General features: G+C 40.5%; 1 pseudogene and 1 gene segment (V, D, J or C); one reads left to right on the top strand and one right to left on the bottom strand.

Moving 5' to 3' along the window:
• Positions 1 to 18,286, top strand: part of LOC125247272 — a 241,774-nt pseudogene that overhangs the window by 201,330 nt on the left and 22,158 nt on the right.
• The window catches only part of LOC125247270, a 213,203-nt gene that overhangs the window by 171,646 nt on the left and 23,271 nt on the right, over positions 1 to 18,286 (bottom strand).

The raw sequence follows: 18,286 nt of genomic DNA on the forward strand, positions 1-18,286 counted from the left end.
ATCACAATACACACATTAACAATAATAATAAAAATATTTCAACAAGAGGGATACGCCATGGAAAACAAGTGTGTCTTAAGTTGTATTTTAAAAACGTGTATGGAATCAGCATCCCTGACATACATGGGTAAGTTATTCCAGTGTCTAGGCGCTACTGCCACAAATGCATGATTCCCTTTCCGGCTTAACTTGGTCCTTTGAATTTTAAAGGTCCCGTTCTTCGTGATCCCATGTTTCAAACTTTAGTTAGTGTGTAATGTTGTTGTTAGAGTATAAATAAAATCTGTAAAATTTTGAAGCTCAAAGTTCAATGCCAAGCGAGATATTTTATTTAACAGAAGTCGCCTACATCGAACGGCCAGTTTGGACTACATCCCTCTACTTCCTTCTTTAATGACGTCACTAAAACAGTTTTTTGACTAACCTCCGCCCACAGGAATACACAAGAGTTGCGTTTGTAGAGTGTGTTTGTCGCCATGTCGTCGAAACGCTGTTATTTTCATCCCGCAGTCCAATCACCGGGTCTGATTCCGGCTCAAATTGATAGGGTAAAATTAAAGACATGTTTACAATAACACTGAGCGCGTGCATCTCCACGTTATGGTAAGAGGCGTGACTTTTCCGGGCAAGATGCGCTAAACTGCTGTCGAATCACAACACAGGAACCGCTGGCACAATCAGAACTCGTTACGTATTTCTGAAGGAGGGACTTCATAGAACAAGGAAGTCATCAGCCCGTTTTTATGACAGTGGAAACAGCGGTATACAGATAAGTAAATTATGTGAAAAATACTGTGTTTTTTACACGCAAAACATGAACACGTTATATTGCACACTATAAACACAATCAAAGCTTCAAAAAAACACGAAAAACGGGACCTTTAAGTAAATTTTGAGTTGTTGATCTCAGTGTTCTTCCCGTTTTATGTTCAATTAACAAATATTATAAATAAGACGGTGCAAGGCCATGAAGAGATTTATATACTAGTAAAAGTAACTTAAAATCATTCCTGTACTGTAGAGGAAGCCAATGTAGGGAGACCTATTAATAATCTCGCAGCAGCATTTTGAACCTTCTGCAGCCGTGAGATAGAGGCTTGACTAATTCCTTTATATAACGAATTACAGTAGTCCAGTCTTGATGATATGAGAGCATGAATTGCGTTATCGAGACTCTTAAATGTCAGACAAGATTTCATCTTGGCCAGATTTCTCAGATGAAAAAAAGCTAGACTTTACAACATGATTTATCTGTGTGTTCAACTTCAGAGAGCTATCAATAAAAATAAATAAAAACACATTCTTTAACGTTCATTGACAGTGAAAGGACACTGGAAGGACAGTGGAAGCCAGCCATGCTTTAATATCAGAGAGGCAGGACATTAAAGGTTCTAGACTATTTCTATTAGTTAATGGTAGATATATTTGTAAATCATCTGCATAGCAGTGAAATGCTATATTGTGTTTTCTAAAAATATCCCCCAATGGGAGCATGTAAAGTGAAAAAAGCGTGGGGGCCAGGATGGAGCCTTGAGGCACACCACATATAAGCGATGTCGCTCTCGATGTATATGATCCAAATCGAACTGCCATGCTTCTGTCAGTCAAGTATGATTTGAACCAATTTAGGGCCTTACCCTGCAACCCTAGTACTCTTCTAGCCATGAAAGCAGCACCGTATGATCTATATCGAAGGCTGCAGTTAGGTCTAATAAAACTAACACTGCTGAATCACCAGCATCCACAGTCACCAATAAATCATTAAAAACTTTTACAAGGGCTGTCTCCGTGGAATGATACTTTCTGAAGCCGGACTGGTAAAGTTCGCCAATCATTTTTTCTAAAATGTTTGACAAAAAAGATAGATGAGAAACTGGTCTAAAATTTGTCAAGTCAAACAAATCTAAGTTGGGATTTTTTAATACAGGTTGCACAAAGGCCTGTTAGGAAAAACCCCTGTATCTAAGCTTTTATTTACAATCTGAAGAACACTAGGTCCAATAGCCTCAAAGTTTTCTTTCAAAAACCATGGAGGAACCATATCAACAATTGACACAGTAGGTTTCAATCCACTTACAATTTCCTGCTGAAATGTATTAAGTTAAAATTGATTAAAAACAGTGGTCTGTGTAACAGAACCTAAAAAGTCACAGCTCATTTGCAGGATCATCCTTCTAAGATTCTCAATCTTTGTTTTAAATGAATTAAGAAAATGATCGCATATTGATGGGGATGAATCTACATTTAATATAGAAGGGTTTACTACTGTATTCATAATATTAAACAATGTCTTAGGATTATTAACATTGTTTTCTATTAGCTCGACAAAGTACTTAGATTTAGCTGTTTTTACAGACCTTTTTTAGTGCTTCCTTAAAAAATATCATAATTAATTTGCAACTTATTTTTCTTCCACTTTGTTTCTGCCTGCCTATAAATTTGTCTAAGATTCGTTTAACCATGGATCAGATGTAACTTTGCACTGTTTATTTTTTTGGGGAGCTACTGTGTCTAAAACCTCTTTACAGGCTGAATGCAACGAGCACAAGTGCTCATCAACACCCATATCCTGAAGAACAGAGTCAGACACTTTACACACCTCATTAAACATTGCAACAAATTCTGTACTAGTCGTAGATGAAAAGCTGCAAAAACATTGCAGAGATTTCACAGGATTGACAGAACAGCATGAGACAGGGATATTACAGGTTTGTGGTCAGAGATAACATGGTCATTTAGTTCTAAATCTTCGGTAGAGAGTCCATGTGTTAATACCAGGTCTAATGTATGCCCTTGCATACAGTATGAGTCGGCCCATTAACCAATTGTGTTGGGTCAAAAGAATCAATCAGTTTTAAAAAGTCCTTCGTCATCGCATTTTCTGGGCAGCACACATGTATATGAAAATCTCTTAAAATGAGCAGTCTATCAAATTTGAAAATAGACCTCCTAAAAAATCCCCAAATTCATTGACAAAATCTTTCTGTGCTTTTGGAGGCCTGTAAATAGTAGCAATAACAACCGGACTACCGATGTCCAGTAAAAGCAGCTGTCGTTCAAAAGAAGCACATTCTTCAGTTGCTATTAGTCTACAGTTAAACTTCTTTTTGAATATAGAAGCCAGTCCTCCTCGACCCGATGAACGAGGTGCATTATAGAAATTACAGTCCCGTGGTGTGAGCTCAGAAAAAGGACTCATGTCCCCACTTGTAATCAATGTCTCAGTAATGAACATAAAATCTAAGCCTTGTGCAGTAAAAAAGTCATTTCACAAGAATGTCTTATTCATCACTGACCTCACATTGATCAAACCAATCTTCAGCTTTATTGTATCATCATCAGTATGAGTTGTCCGATGCAGCAGTTTAATATTACACAATCTTACCCCGCCGAGTCGAAGACGTGGTGAACGAAGCACTTGTAGCAATCTAGTAAAAGTAGGGAAAATCGGAACATTCCAGTTATATGACGATTCCATAGAGCGGCATCTCACAAAACGATAGCAGTCCATTCCGTCAACAACCCGAGCTGGAACCCCGTATCTCCTCCGGTTACTTCCAAGGGCAAGTTTAAGTTTAACCGCGAAACCACCTCTTTTCCCTCTATGCTTCCGTCATTTCTTTCCTGGCAGCAAACATTGCACCTGATGAAGGTAGGGTGGCACAGACGCCAACAGTGGCAGAGGAGTCCCACCAGTATCCATCTGCCAAAAGTCCAATATTCAGCAAAGTTTGCTGGTCATAAACTAGCCCAGGACGCTTTGGCTTAAGACAACAGGTAAATTAAAAATGCCATGATTTAAAAGGCAGTTAAAAAACCATAGTACAAACAAGCTTGAGAGTCTCAGAGACTGATGGCATGCCAGGAACATCGGCGCCATTATGCTATTCTCCTAGTATAAGTACACCTTAGTTCTAAAATATTTACAGTATAATCAATTTGTTATTTTCCTGGTTGTTACCCCTTTATTCCCCTGACTTTATATATTGTTCCTCTATACTTACACACACTTACTTTATAGGTACACTATAATAACTGGAAGTTATGCTGTAAATACGTTGTAATCACACAGTACTTTCCGGGCTGTAATCTAAAGCGTTACCGTAACTTTTGCCCAGTTGGTCTCGTAGGCTACATGAACTGGCCTGGTCTCAATGTCAGACACTGAGTTTTGTTACAATATGTAAAGTTACAGCCCCCTTTACGCTTGGCATCTTTGTAATTGACTTTCTTGGCATGTGTGAAAGACCATGCAAATGAAGAAATCTGTTCTGGAACTATAACAGACATTAATCATCTCTCTTTTTCTGTGAAAGGCCATCTACCATCTAGTGCACAACCACAGACAGGTCATTATACACCCTTGAATTAGAACAACATCTGCTTTTCTCACAACCTGTAAAAATGCCTAAAGATTTGTTTGAGCAGATTGAAGCATCACAATCACTCTGACATATCAACATCAACAACATAACAATGTTGTGCATTTTTGTGTTTGTTTTATTTTTCTTCAGCAACACCGACACTGAGCATGACTGCTTCTTCGCCAGGAGTCAGAGGTAATGATGCTAAGGAGAACGGAACTCCACTATTATTACCACTGTGTGTGTGTTATCATCAAAAATACAACCAAACAAACAATGTATCATTAGAGTATTTTTTTTTTTTTTTTTATGTTTTCAATTGCACAGCAAAGTTTTCCAATTGTATACAATGTACGGTAAAGCTCACTAATGGCATGCATGTATTAGTGTTGAGTAGACTTGTTTGGTCATAGCAAAGGCAATGAGCACATTAACCTCTTAAGCTCTGGGGATTTCTGCCTGGATTTTGCTTACCCAAATTAAAAAGCTTCCCAAAAGCTTCACATACAATGCTCTAAATACAAAAGTTTGGTGTCATTGTACAGGAAACCCTTTGAAGTTACATAAAACACTGCTGAAAGTGATCAAAATTATAGTATATGTTGTCTGTGATGTAATAAACCCCCCGCATTTTTATTTTTTATTTTTGTTATAAATTATTTTTTGAAAGTGTATAACTCAGGCCCTGAGTACAGTAGCACCATGCAGACAATTCTGCTTGTTTCCTCTAGATGTCAGCAAACACTGGAAAAAATTTGTCTCTATCATGTTATATGCCAGAGTTAATCAAACACACCTGAAGGGAGGAATATTACCCTTTTTTCTGTCATTTCCACCTACTCAAATCTAAAGTCTCCCCATACCCATTATACAGTGGTTTAAATGCAATATCCCAGTGTCATTTTACAGAAAACCCTTTGAAATTACTCAAAACACTGCTGAAAGTTATATATAATATAGTATGTGCTGTCTGTGCTATAATAAACAAACAAAAAAAAAGAGGTGCTTTTTTATTTTGATCAGTTTTATTTTTTCAGGAGACACAAGACTCTATAAATTATAAAATAAACGTAGACTTTTACAATCTAGAATATAATCTACATCTTCCAGATTTGTATAATTCCTTATATGTGCATAATTTGTCACCTGTGTTGAGCATCACATGATCATCACCTCAGCATCACCCTTCTGCCTCCTGGAGATGCCACCTGTGCCACCTGCTTCTGCTCACTAAACTGAACTGAAGCAAAGAAATCACTGTTTATGCACAGTAATAATATACATTACATTATCAAAATGTTGGTTTATTGAAATGACAATATTATTCAAGTCTACATACTTCCAGACTTAAGTGAATATGCAGCCTTGCCATGTACTAAACACAGTTTGATTTTATTTTGTCAAGTAATAGTTTATTAGATTGGTTGCTATGCTTTCACATTTCAAAATAATAAAAATCAATCAAAAATGAGTATTAGCATTGTAAATGCAGTAATACAATATTGTAAACACCAGCACTCACCAAATGCGCAGCACGTCTCCTCTCCGCCGCTGGCCGAGGCAATTGCCTAAGATTTGCTTTCAAAGTTCTCTTTTATCAAAGCTTTTCCCTATCTAGATGTAATTATCGAAATCAAAACAATAAATCCACATGAAAACTGACGAAAACTCCCGTGTCCATCTGGAGCGCTTCATCCGGGACAAAAGCCAGTGACCAGACTTCAGATGCTCGGTGTCAGATTTCACACTCTGTGTTGAGTTGGTCGAACAGCCTGTCAATCAAACGGCAGGCCACTCAGTTTCGCGCTGATCTGTATACCACAGAGACTGGTCCTCAGATAATGCTAGAGCACTTTCAGATGGCTTAGAAATCATCTGTTTCTCCGCTGAAGCGTGTGAAGTGATCTTGGGCAACCATGACAAAACATCTCAGGTTACGTATGTAACCATAGTTCCCTGAGAACAGGGAACGAGACTCTGCGTTCGATGACGCAATGGTGAATGTCCACGTGACCCGGTGTTTCGAAACCTCACTACCAAAAACTCCAATCCTATTGGCCAGCGACAGTCAAATGGCGCGACCCGGAAGTATAAAGGCGCGCCTACGGAAGCAGTCAGTATTCATTGTCTTTGAGGGACTGTTCCACAGGCAGCCCCAAGCATGGTAAGGAAACGCAGAGTCTCGTTCCCTGTTCTCAGGGAACTATGGTTACATACGTAACCTGAGACGTTCCCTTTCGAAGGGAACTTCTACTCTGCGTTCGATGACGCAATGGGGAACGATATACCCACGCCTCCATGCTTAGGGGAGTGCATGCCAATTAGAATGGCTGAGACAACGCCCGTACAGTTCTAAGGAACTGTAGCAACTCCCCCTCGGGTCACCTGACTGTCAGTGACAGCATTCCCTAAGGCCACCAGCCCAAGCTAAGCCTATAAGAGGCCTTCCTCGCAGGAGAGAAGGCCTGATAAGGCCGCTAAGAGCTTCTGAGATCCACCCTTCCGCAGACAGAGTGGTCTCTTCTAGGGAATGAGGGATGCCACCAGGTAAGCTGACCTGATCTTATCATAAGACATGCCAAGTGTTAGGCCATCCCTGTCTGAACACAGAATCTCCAAAACGCAATCTCCACGGAAGGGAGTGGGTAAGAGTGACAGCAGAAAGGCAGGAGCACTCAAACTCGTGTGCAGAGATGGGCATCCCGGAGAGCAGAACTCAGCTAGAGTGCTATGAACCTTCATATCGAGGGGAGTGTATTCCGCTCATCTAGGATCTGCTTAGTGCCTGATTAACGCACTAAGGAGGCTGTGCGTTAAACACCTGATCCCTCAGGGGAGCACAAACCAGCCAACGGGCTGAAACACAGGAGGAGGCCTGAACAGAGCCAACCACTGAGATCAGCTTAGGGAGCTAAGCACGATTATGTACACAACCCAAAGGGAAGTACAAAGCTCACCTAACAGGTAGACCATGCAATGGATGAACAATCATGGAGACCAAGGAGGGGCCTACAGCATGACAAACACTGGATACGCAACAGCAGGATATTCAGAAGGTGGCCTAAAGGAGCCACCCCGAACATCTGTATGTTCTGGTTAGCAGACAGAACACTTGTTCGCTTGCACATCACTACCCAACACAAACCAATGAGCAGTGTACTCAGTAAAAGCACCTTTTACTCTATCAGCAAGAGGAGTATCACATACACCGACACTTCATCAAAGAAGGCCTATACAGGCCTGTCACCTCGACAAATGCGTGGCATCAGCTCATGGCAGTGTTCTTAGGCACCAGAAAATATACTAACCGACACGAAGGAGGTTAAGCACCATCCGGACCCGTGGCCAACGGCGTGTGAAAAGATCCTCGGATCAAAAAACACATCAACATATACCATATGTTGAAAAAGGCAGCCTATAAGGCCTAGAAACCTTTAACAAATGGCATAAGTCCATTGGCCTTTAGTAGGAGCATACAAGATCCAACTTAGATATGTAGATGGCTGGAGCTCAACTAGCATCTCTTCTTAGGCTCAGTGAGACAATGTAGTAAGAAACCCAAACCTCAGTAAGGTTTACTACAGTCTACTGAGGGGCTAGCCACTCAGAGTACTCAACAACCACACTATCCCCACAGCGAGAAGAGTACTCTAGCTGAACTCCAAATGTTACACCAGAGGCCGAGAAGGAGGCCTACCTTAGTATACATCTGGCATCAGCAAGCGGCTGCCACATCCAGGCCACCAAAGAGCAGTGTATGAATCCTCCTCAGAGGAAATACACGATATTACTCCCTGCTGCAAAACAGGCCTGTAGTGGGCTGTTTGCTCAGGTCATGAGTGCTCTTAAAGTGGTCGCAACCAGCCAATCAGCCGGCTAGAAAGGAAGGCCTAAGGAGGGACAACGATCTTAGCAACAGATGGCTTCACGGCTTTCTGTAGTCAATACCAGACTGTACCAACCAGTCAACTGAAAGGGAAGGCCCCTCAGAGCCAACCAAATCAGGAACAAGAGGCCGAAGCCCGATTGGCAGTCATCTAGACCAGCGGTTCCCAAACATTTTTTCCTGCGCACCCCCAATCCCCACTTCAAAAAAAAAAAAAAAAAACGCAACAAAGCTTTGTTTTATCGCCATATAAAGACTCATGTTTAATCATGCGCAAATAACCACAACACGTATGACAATAACAACATCAACAAAGTTTCAATATAATGCAATAAAGCTACCCACAAGCTTCCATTTTTAAGAGGAGGAGTGACAGACACAGGCTCAGTGACTACGTTTACATGGACAGCAGTAATCCGATATTAATCCGATTAAGACAATACTCTGATTAAGAAAGGACCATGTAAACAGTGATGTTTTACCTTAATCCGACTAAAGTCATACTGGAAGTAAACACAAATCGAATTAAGACAGGTGGAGTATTCCTATTTTAGTCGCATTATTGGAGTGCATTGTAGACAGACATGTACACACTGTAGGGACTCGTTCGACAGACGTTACCAAATGGCTTCATCAGCCAGAGGCATGATTGAACAAAGCTTCATTTGGTCCAAAAGATCCATTTCCTGACAGGAAATACCTAGCCTTTACAGAAGTGATGACGTGACTTCTTTTAACAAAGGACTCTGTCTAAAGGACTTCTTAGCTCATCAGCAATAAACTAATCAGAACCCATCACGTGGATTTGATCACATTAAATCTATTGATTCTCTCACAAAACCCTCTTGTATTATCGGACGGAACAGGAAAATACCCATCAACGGATTTAAAGACGAATCTGTCCTATCAATACCTCCCTTGTGTTGACCGTCCATCGTGACCCGGTCACTCGTGACTCCGGTCAAAGTTTAAACTATGCTTAAGGACTCAATCTTGAATCTCAAAAGGGACAATTGTCGATTACTTAAAGTATTAACTATATACAGAATAATACATGCCATGATGTAATTACTAACATGTCTATTCAATGTATTCAATATGTGGGTTTTCTTCAAATACTTATTGTAATCATTGTTTTAATTAGGTCAGTCTAGTAATATGTGTGTAAGAAGTGTGCCATGTTTGAGTTCTAAAGGCAGAATTTATAATTCTCTGTAATTCTGTGTGAATTAAACATTGAAATTCAGTATCAGGAAAATATTAAGAAACTTTATATTGTTGTTAATAAAACAGGGGAATGTTCTGCAGATATCACGCGATGTGATCAATAGACAATAGACGAGGCGTGTCTAATCTCCGTAGCAACGTCTCATTGGAAGATCGCTCCCTTAAAACTATGCTGTCCGAACAAGCTAATGTCAGAAGCTGGAGGTCAGAAACTGGAAGTCCGAAGTCAGTCAGAAATCGGTCAGAAGCCGGTAGCCGAAACACCGCTACTTTGACCACGGCGGAAAAGTCGCATGGGTCATTGATAACTGATTGACCGGGGCTGATTTTCCATCGAACACCCGACTTCAACCACGAGCTGCGCCGCTGATCATTCGACAGCCGTCACATCCAGACTCCAAAACACTTCGTGAAATATCTGACCAAAGTCTCCCAAGAAGAGAGCCGCTCAAGCCAGACGCTCAGCCAGCAGCATCCTTCAAAGCTTCCGCGCAACCCACAGGGCTTTCCCGAGAAGACGTCACCTGAAAGACAGCCAATCCAGAACGGGATTCCGCTGTACACGAGTCACGGAACAACCCGATTACCTCAGCTGTCACAGCAAACGCAGGTACAAGCAAACTTCTCTCTCTCTTGCTGGAAACTGGTGAAACTCCTTTAAACCTAAAGAATCAAGCCAAAGCTCTGCTTTTGTGATTTTCCTCAGGTTATGAGTTAAGTTAGCACTGAACTTGGGACTTTTCATAACTCATCAACTCCGCGAATGTGTGTGCATGTATGTATGTGTGTGTGTGTGTGTTTAGCCTTAGTTTCCTGTAATCATTAGAAGTAGTCAATAAATCTTGTTTTGATTTTCACATATACGAGTTTCTTGTGCTGTGTATCAAATTACTGTCTTAAACTCAAAGATCAAGTTACCTCTTGCTTATAATATAATAATTACAATAATAACAATAATCATAATAAAATATTGTTACTGTTGGCCGCAGAATAATATTTTATCCAGAATTGGTAAAATACTCTAACCTCAATTTTCGCTGGACGAATAATTGATGAAGTGTTAAATATTAATCCTGAATCATTTACAGTGAATCATTTACAGTTGATTCAATTCTTATTCCCTGTAACAATTAAATTGAGCTAATAAATAGGCTAAGTCCTTACAACACCTTAACACTCTGAGGTCTGAAAACGCGCCGGCGCGTTTTGCAGGGTTTTTTTCACATTGCAGCAAAACAGACTTAAAATACTCCATCATTTTTTGTCATAGAGACATACGTAATATATCAATTGAAACTATAGAATATCTTCTTTTATTTGTATACACTCAGAGTAAAAACAAAATGTTGTGCTTTTTGTAAAATAAAGAAAACTAACATGATGCGTGATTTCTCCTCTCCCTCTGAACGAAGTCCAATCTGATAGTTCTCAGAAAATGAACTGTAACTTAGTGAATACTAATCACAGAAAAATTAAACTTATGTCTAAAAAAAACATTAAGATGTCAGGTTTTAAATCATGTAAGTCAAATCGAAAACAAACCTTCTGTGTTTATGTAATCTGTATGAAAAGAGAGCCATGTCAGAAGTCCGTGATTCAGCTCATTATCCGCTAATGCGGCCACGCCCACGGAGGGAGCGCTATTCAGACGCAAATTCAGAGGCAATACATGCATTCATCGTCTCAATCGTGTATTTATGGTCTTGAAAAGTGTTTATCTGGATGTAAAAGTCATGGTTAGGGAGCTCTAGAAGACATGCAGTTAGTTCCTGTTTTCTTTTCTTCTATAGATGAATTTTAGATGAGTTTTTGTTTCTTTAGCACCCTCCGGCTGCAGTATGAATTGGAAACTCCATTCATGGAATAGCCTCTTCTTCTTTTAGATGAATTTGTGGACTAAAAATGCACAGAGAGCACCCTCCGACTTCAAGTATGAATTTAAAACACCAGCGCTCATAGTAATGACAATGAATATTAAATAAATATAACTCCTCTGTATAGAAAATTGACATAAGCATATGAGAATCCAATATTTCTCCAAATGTGCATGCTTTTAAACTAAAAGCCTATATTCAGACTCTTTGCATCACAGAAATACATTATATTTTAAAGTATAATATAAAACCATTACTTTGTATTGTAATAATATTTTTCTGTATGTTTCATATATCATGATGAGCTTGAGACATCACAGAAGGTTTTTTTCACAGCCTACCTGACTGAAATGCCTCATTAATATGCAAGTCATTTCAGCTCATTACTATGCAATTCTTTTGTCTTCTCAGGTGAGAATGGCCCATTATTCAGTAGTGATTCACGCCTCCACGCATACTGTGTTTCTTGGCAAAAAGTGTCTTACAAAAACTAAATCAATATATTGTTTTATATGAAGGAGTAGGCAGCATAATTTTTACATAATTTTGAAGCAAAAACTCTAGTTTACAACCTCCAATACCCTAAAATATTGTAAACACAGATTTACTATACTTTTTTTGGCCTTATTTCAGTGACTTAAGTTTTTTGTTTTTTCAATAACCATGCATAAATGTTATTCCTTCAAAAACACAAACATGTACATACATGTTCCTCACATATTATTGTAGCCTAGTTTGTGCTGAATACAGTGTAATGACACTTTTTCCATTAATATGTTTATGAACAACTGAAAAAAGCACAAATGTCAGGGCATGTCAAAACTTCTCCAGGCCCCAAATCAGCCTCAGACTCCAGAGGGTTAATCACACTATTAACATCATGTGGCAGTTTTTGCCACATTTTGCCACAGGACACATAATACACACACGGCAGTGGTCAACTGTTTTGACGGCAAACAAGAGCAAGCGTCAAGCAAGAAGCCAAAAAATCTAATTCCTCTCACCTCATCTCTCATCCAGCACCTCTGAGTTTGTCACGGTGGCATGAATAAAAGTTGTCAAATTAAAGTACAGGAGGCCTGTTGCTGGAGAATTTGTATCCACCGTTGTCTATTTACAGAGCCCCACACATGAGAGAGAAAATAAATAGTAGCCTGGGCTAAATCGTGCAAACAATTAACTAATGTGTTCCCTCTATGTATAAATCAAGGGAACGAATTAGTAAATCATGCACTCAAATTATTTATTTATTCTTGCATGTCATGTGCGGGCTCTGTATATATATTTGCACGTATTGCATGTGAAATAATTAACTGCACTTGAAGCTTTCGTAAGATTAAAAATTAAAACACCCAAAACTGTATATGACACGAACTGTGTGGTGATGATACGTGAAATTATGTAGAGAACGTCAGACAGCGTGCTGTGGGGACGTAATGACATTTGCCATTAATCAATCTATGTTCTATAACATGTAAAATGGGAACATGAATGGAATATTCTAAAAGCAACTCATGTAAACACCTTAATCAAAATATTGTCTTATTCAGAATAAGGTCAGTAATTAGATTACTGCTGTCCATGTAAACGTAGTCAGTAACGAAAGCACGGTTATTTTCAGCCGTGTAAAAGAAACAATGCAGCAATAGGCTATGAATGAAACGAGTTGGCACGCAAGCCTAGCCTGCAGTGCATAAAAGAAGAGCTGTGCGTAGAAGAAGACAGCAGCTGTTCTTCTACGTTTCTATCAAAAACTAATAAATTATAGTTTTGTTTTTTTTTTTTAAATAAAAGCGATTACAAAGGAAATGTTTACTGTTCGTGTTTTTTATTGTATGGAAAAATCCCACTTAAAAAAACAGACCGCCATTACATTTTTCCTCTCGCGCACCCCCTGGTGGCAGCTCGCGTACCCCTGGGGGGTGCGCGCACCATACTTTGGGAATCCCTGATCCAGACCACTAAAGAGCAGTGTATCAAAACTTCCTCAGAAGTTTACAAAATACCGCTCTCTGATGCAAACAGGCCACGTGGCCTGTTCGCTCAGGCCAAGCGTGCTCCTGAAGTGGTCAGATCGAAGGCATCCCACACAACAAGTCAGCCAAGAAAAGAGGCCCCTAGGGCCTCCTATCCTAATGACAAGTGGCATTCGCCATTGTTTCTGAATATACACTCGCAGGCTGAACCAGCCAGTTAACTAAGAAGGAAAGCCTAAAGAGGGCCAACGATTATAGTAACAGGTGGCTACTAGCAGCTGTAAGGTATACCAGACTGTGCCAACAGGTGAACTGATAAGGAAGCTCCTCAGAGCTTTGACCAAATCAGAGACAAGAGGCAGCAGCCCAATTGGAACACTAAGAGACACCCACCATGCCTACATAGGCCCAGAAAGGAGGCCTAAGAGGGCCTACTCATTCACGCCGCATGTGGCAACAGCTCAAGATCTAATAGGGAACCAAGCTACAGGAGAACAGTCTTTAAGGGGAGCTAATCCTGAGCTACCGCTAATACACATTCCATCAGGCAATGTCATAAAGTTGGCTGAAAGGAGCCAACACAGCCAACATGGTCTAAAGGAGGCCTATAGGGCCCACACTTCAAACAAACACGTGGCACAGCCCGTGGCAGTGTACACAATGTGACCATAAACTGATCAAACCAAAGCATGCTAACTTAGCCAATGCTAACTAGAAAGAGGCTATGTAACAAACAGGCCTACATTCTAAGCTAGAAAGATTAGCTGAAAGGATGATCAAAAAACAGGAAGCTAAACATATACCAACTTTCCTCAGAAAGTGGTACAGCTACCCTGAGTATGCAATTCAACAGGTGATGCACTCAGACCACCAATAAATCTATCAATGGGGAGTATTAGGTCATCAATGTCTACATAGTGGTTCGAAATAAGCCAACTATCATGAGACAGGTGCCAACCTGTGGCAGCATACTAAGCTCACATACAGAAATGTAGGGCAAGGATCTAGAACTTAAAGCAACACCAAAGGCTTTAAATATATGTCATTCACAAAGGGAATCGTTACTCCATACAGATTCTCAAATCTGTACTAAGTCATAGAGGACAGACACTAAATAATAGTAGTAATGTCCACTCAACTTGATTGTAACATGCAACAAGTGGTCTAGAGGAGAAAACTTTTCCCTTTATTGACATAAAGTTCCAGAAAAGTGGGGCCTAGCAGAAACCTGCATAACTTATCTGCCTCAACAAGATAAGGGCCTAATCCACCTGAGATAACAGAACAGGAAGTACCCAGATAGTTACAACCTATCTGTCAACTCAGCCCATGCACCTACATAAATAGGGGATAGTGGGCATGCGGCCAAACAACTCCCTCAGGAGGAGGCCAAAAACTAGGAATATAAATAAGGTTATCCATTAAATAACACTTCCTAGCTCTAGCCTAGCCGCTAAGCTACGGGTAAAGAAAAACAGCAAACAAAGCCTGTTTTAACATCGCTTCCAATCCCATGGAAAGGAAGGAAAGCAACGTACCCAAGCACGAGATGCCAGGCGGCCGATTAAAGCTGCCGACATCACATAAAATGAAGCAGTGAGTGCAACTCAAACTATACTAAACAATAGCTGAGAAGCGGCCATTTTGTGGCCCGCTCAGTCCTTCTAAAAACACCTTCAGTTTGCCCACAAAACCCCCTAATATTTTACTGGTACATGTTCAGGAAAATATGTTTAGGAATAGAAAGACACAAGGTAAGCAAGGTTCAGCTTATTATTATTAATGTTGACCATCATTAATAATAATAAGCTGAACCTTGCTTACCTTTCCCGTGGCAACCGGACCCACGGAACTTCCTCCTGACCAAAGTGGGAGGATAACTCAGGTTCCTTCACCAAAAGAACCCCTTTTCACTATCAAGCCAGACGGCAGGCCTTCAGAAAAAAATTCATCATGGGCCCAACCGTCAGTCCTGACTGTTCAAGGGTGTCATCTGAACATGTATCAGTCAATAAGGTCCCCGGGAAGGCCGAGGAATAGAGGCGAGGGCAGATGTAATGTGTCCCCCGCCAGAGAAGAGATTGACTACCGGCGGGGTTTGTTCATGTAGATCCGGAAGAAATGGAAGGCTAACTGGAGTTACGGGGTTATGGTCAGAAAGAAAACGTTCGTCCAGTCTGCCGCGAACGGCCTCTTTCTTCTCACGCTCCCAAGGCAGCTGCAGTCTGCCGGCAGCACGCTCCATAACCTCCAGTAACTCAGCGTACGCTGAACAGGGAGGTCTGGAGAAAGAAGCTGCTTCACTCGCTTCTTCCTCCACTGCCATCGCCTGCTCTTGGGGGCTGGCAGCCAGAAGAACACTCGCTCCTGGATCTGACGATGTTAGAGATAAAACATCATCATCATCCAGGATCGCGTCCTCACCAGCCGCCACCTGAGGCTAAGAGACTGTCACACCTCTCTCAAACTCGGCGGTGAGCTCCATCTGTGAACCCCAAGAATGCAGTCTTCGCTCCGCCTCAGCGCGAGCGGGACCAGATCCACCAGGCACAGATGATGACGCCCCTTCTCTCGAGAAGAGGGCCAGGCGAGAACGGAGCGTTCTGATAGGAAAACGCTCACAGTTGACACAGACAGTGCCCTCAAGCACTGTCCGCGCGTGTTCTTCCCCCAGACAGTGAACACATAGGGTGTGTGTATCTTCCGGTGTCAGAAACCTTGGACACGGATCAGCACACTTCCTAAAGTTCTTACCTTTCTCAGACATACTGGATTGGAAAGAATTCTTTTAAGACAAAGAATACAAAATGGAGGTCAACACAGTCCCGAAAAAACGATGCATACTGACTGCTTCCGTAGGCGCGCCTTTATACTTCCGGGTTGCGCCATTTGACTGTCGCTGGCCAATAGGATTGGAGATTTTGGTAGTGAGGTTTCGAAACACCGGGTCACGTGGATGTTCCCCATTGCGTCATCGAACGCAGAGTAGAAGTTCCCTTCGAAAGGGAACAGTCGATTATTTACCAACAGAGGCTCACAGAAACGTGAAAATGGTCTTGTTTGAAAGGAAATATCCTAAGCTAAAAGATGATGTAAATGATGTAGATGTTTGTGGCTATAGTTGGAATGTGACACTTTTCTTTGTTTTCTCAGAATTATCTTATTTCACTACGGGATTCTTTGGAACATTTTTCAATCTATTATTGTCACACAATGGAATAATGAGAGAAATAGAATGAGAGCTTTCTTGTGATATATGACTTGACTGTTTTGTGAGAAATATAAAAAAATACATATATGCAGAAAATTGTCTTCGCAATCATCAAGCGGAAATTCGTTTCTTGGACCAATGCATATGTAAGCTCAATTTTAACACTCTTATGTATCAGCTTAGATTTATGTAAAGCTTAGATTCTGAGCTTTCAAATGATACCAAATATGGGCTGATAGCATATAGGGAAGCCTTTCTAATGGATGATAACGTGAATTATGACGTAGTTTCATCCCTTATCCAGGATGGTGGAGTAAGCTTCATTGTGACTTTGTAACTTTTGCCTAGTTGGTGTCGTAGGCTACATGAACTGGCCTGGTCCCAATGTCAGACACTGAGTTTTGTTACAATATGTAAAGTTACAGCCCCCTTTACGCTTGGCATCTTTGTAATTGACTTTCTTGGCATGTTAAAGGCAAATATTTTAGAGAATAAAAAATCAATTTCTTGTTAACCACCTTTTTGAATATCACTTTCACTGTGGGAAAGACCATGCAAATGAAGAAATCAGTTTTCAGTCAGAAAACAGACATTAATCATCTCTCTTTTTCTGTAATAGGCCATCTACCATCTAGTGCAGAACCACAGACAGGTAATTAAACACCTTTGAATTAAAACTAAATCTACAATTCTCACAATCTGTAAAACAGCCTAAAGATTTGTTTGAACTAAACAAACATGAAGCACTGCAATCACTTTGACATATCAACATCTTCATCAAAACAACAATGTTGTGAATTTTTGGGTTCATTTATTTTTTCATCAGTGACAGCGGCATTAATCACATCTGCCTCACTGCCACGAGTCATACGTAATGATGCTGAGGAGGATGAAACTAGTTCCATGAGAAAAGGTAATGAGATGCTGCATGTCCACATCTCCTTTAGACAAAGAAGTTGATGATGTCTACTACAGTCGCTCTTTTATGCTTGCGGTCACACCGGTAGTGACATCAGACTGTTGTAGGCCAATGAGACTGTTGCGTCTTGACACAATTATTCAGGTGTAGTGTCTCATTCTCCTTCTCAGGGAATTTAACACACCTGATTCAGATCATCAGCTCATTAGGTCAGAGCTCTAAGCTAAAAAAAAAAAAAAAAAAAAAAAAAAAAAGCTGTGTCAGATAAACACTCGGTATGCACGGGGTCACTGTCAGTGACAAAAATCCCTAAGGCAATAATCCAAGCTTCACACGCTATACAAGGAAAGTCCCAGCCTTTTAACCAACTGCACAACAATGTTTTCCAATTATATACTATTTATGCTTCAATTATTGGGTCAAGCTCACTGATTGTATGCGCATAGTACTGTTGAGTAGATTTATTTTGTCATAGCACCTCTGGTGGTGATCTTAGGAAAAGTCGATCAATGCACATGAGTACATTTAGCAACATGTATAACTCAAAGTAATCCTAAAGTACTTGTCTGCATTACAAACTGCATTACTACGATTACAAACCGAATGAGTGAAATAAAATATGCATTCATCATTAATTGTTATATAATTAACAAAAATAAATTAAATAAATGAATAAAAATAACCCAGGGTGATAATCAATTAGAGGGATAAAACATCTCAGGTTACATATGTAACCATGATTCCCTGAGAACAGGGAACAAGACACTGCGTTGAAATGCATATGGGGAACAGCTCCGCGTGAACCAGTGTCTGAAAACAATATCAACTC

The sequence above is a fragment of the Megalobrama amblycephala genome, linkage group LG15 (genome assembly GCF_018812025.1).
Source record: "Megalobrama amblycephala isolate DHTTF-2021 linkage group LG15, ASM1881202v1, whole genome shotgun sequence".
Taxonomy (NCBI): Eukaryota; Metazoa; Chordata; class Actinopteri; order Cypriniformes; family Xenocyprididae; genus Megalobrama; species Megalobrama amblycephala.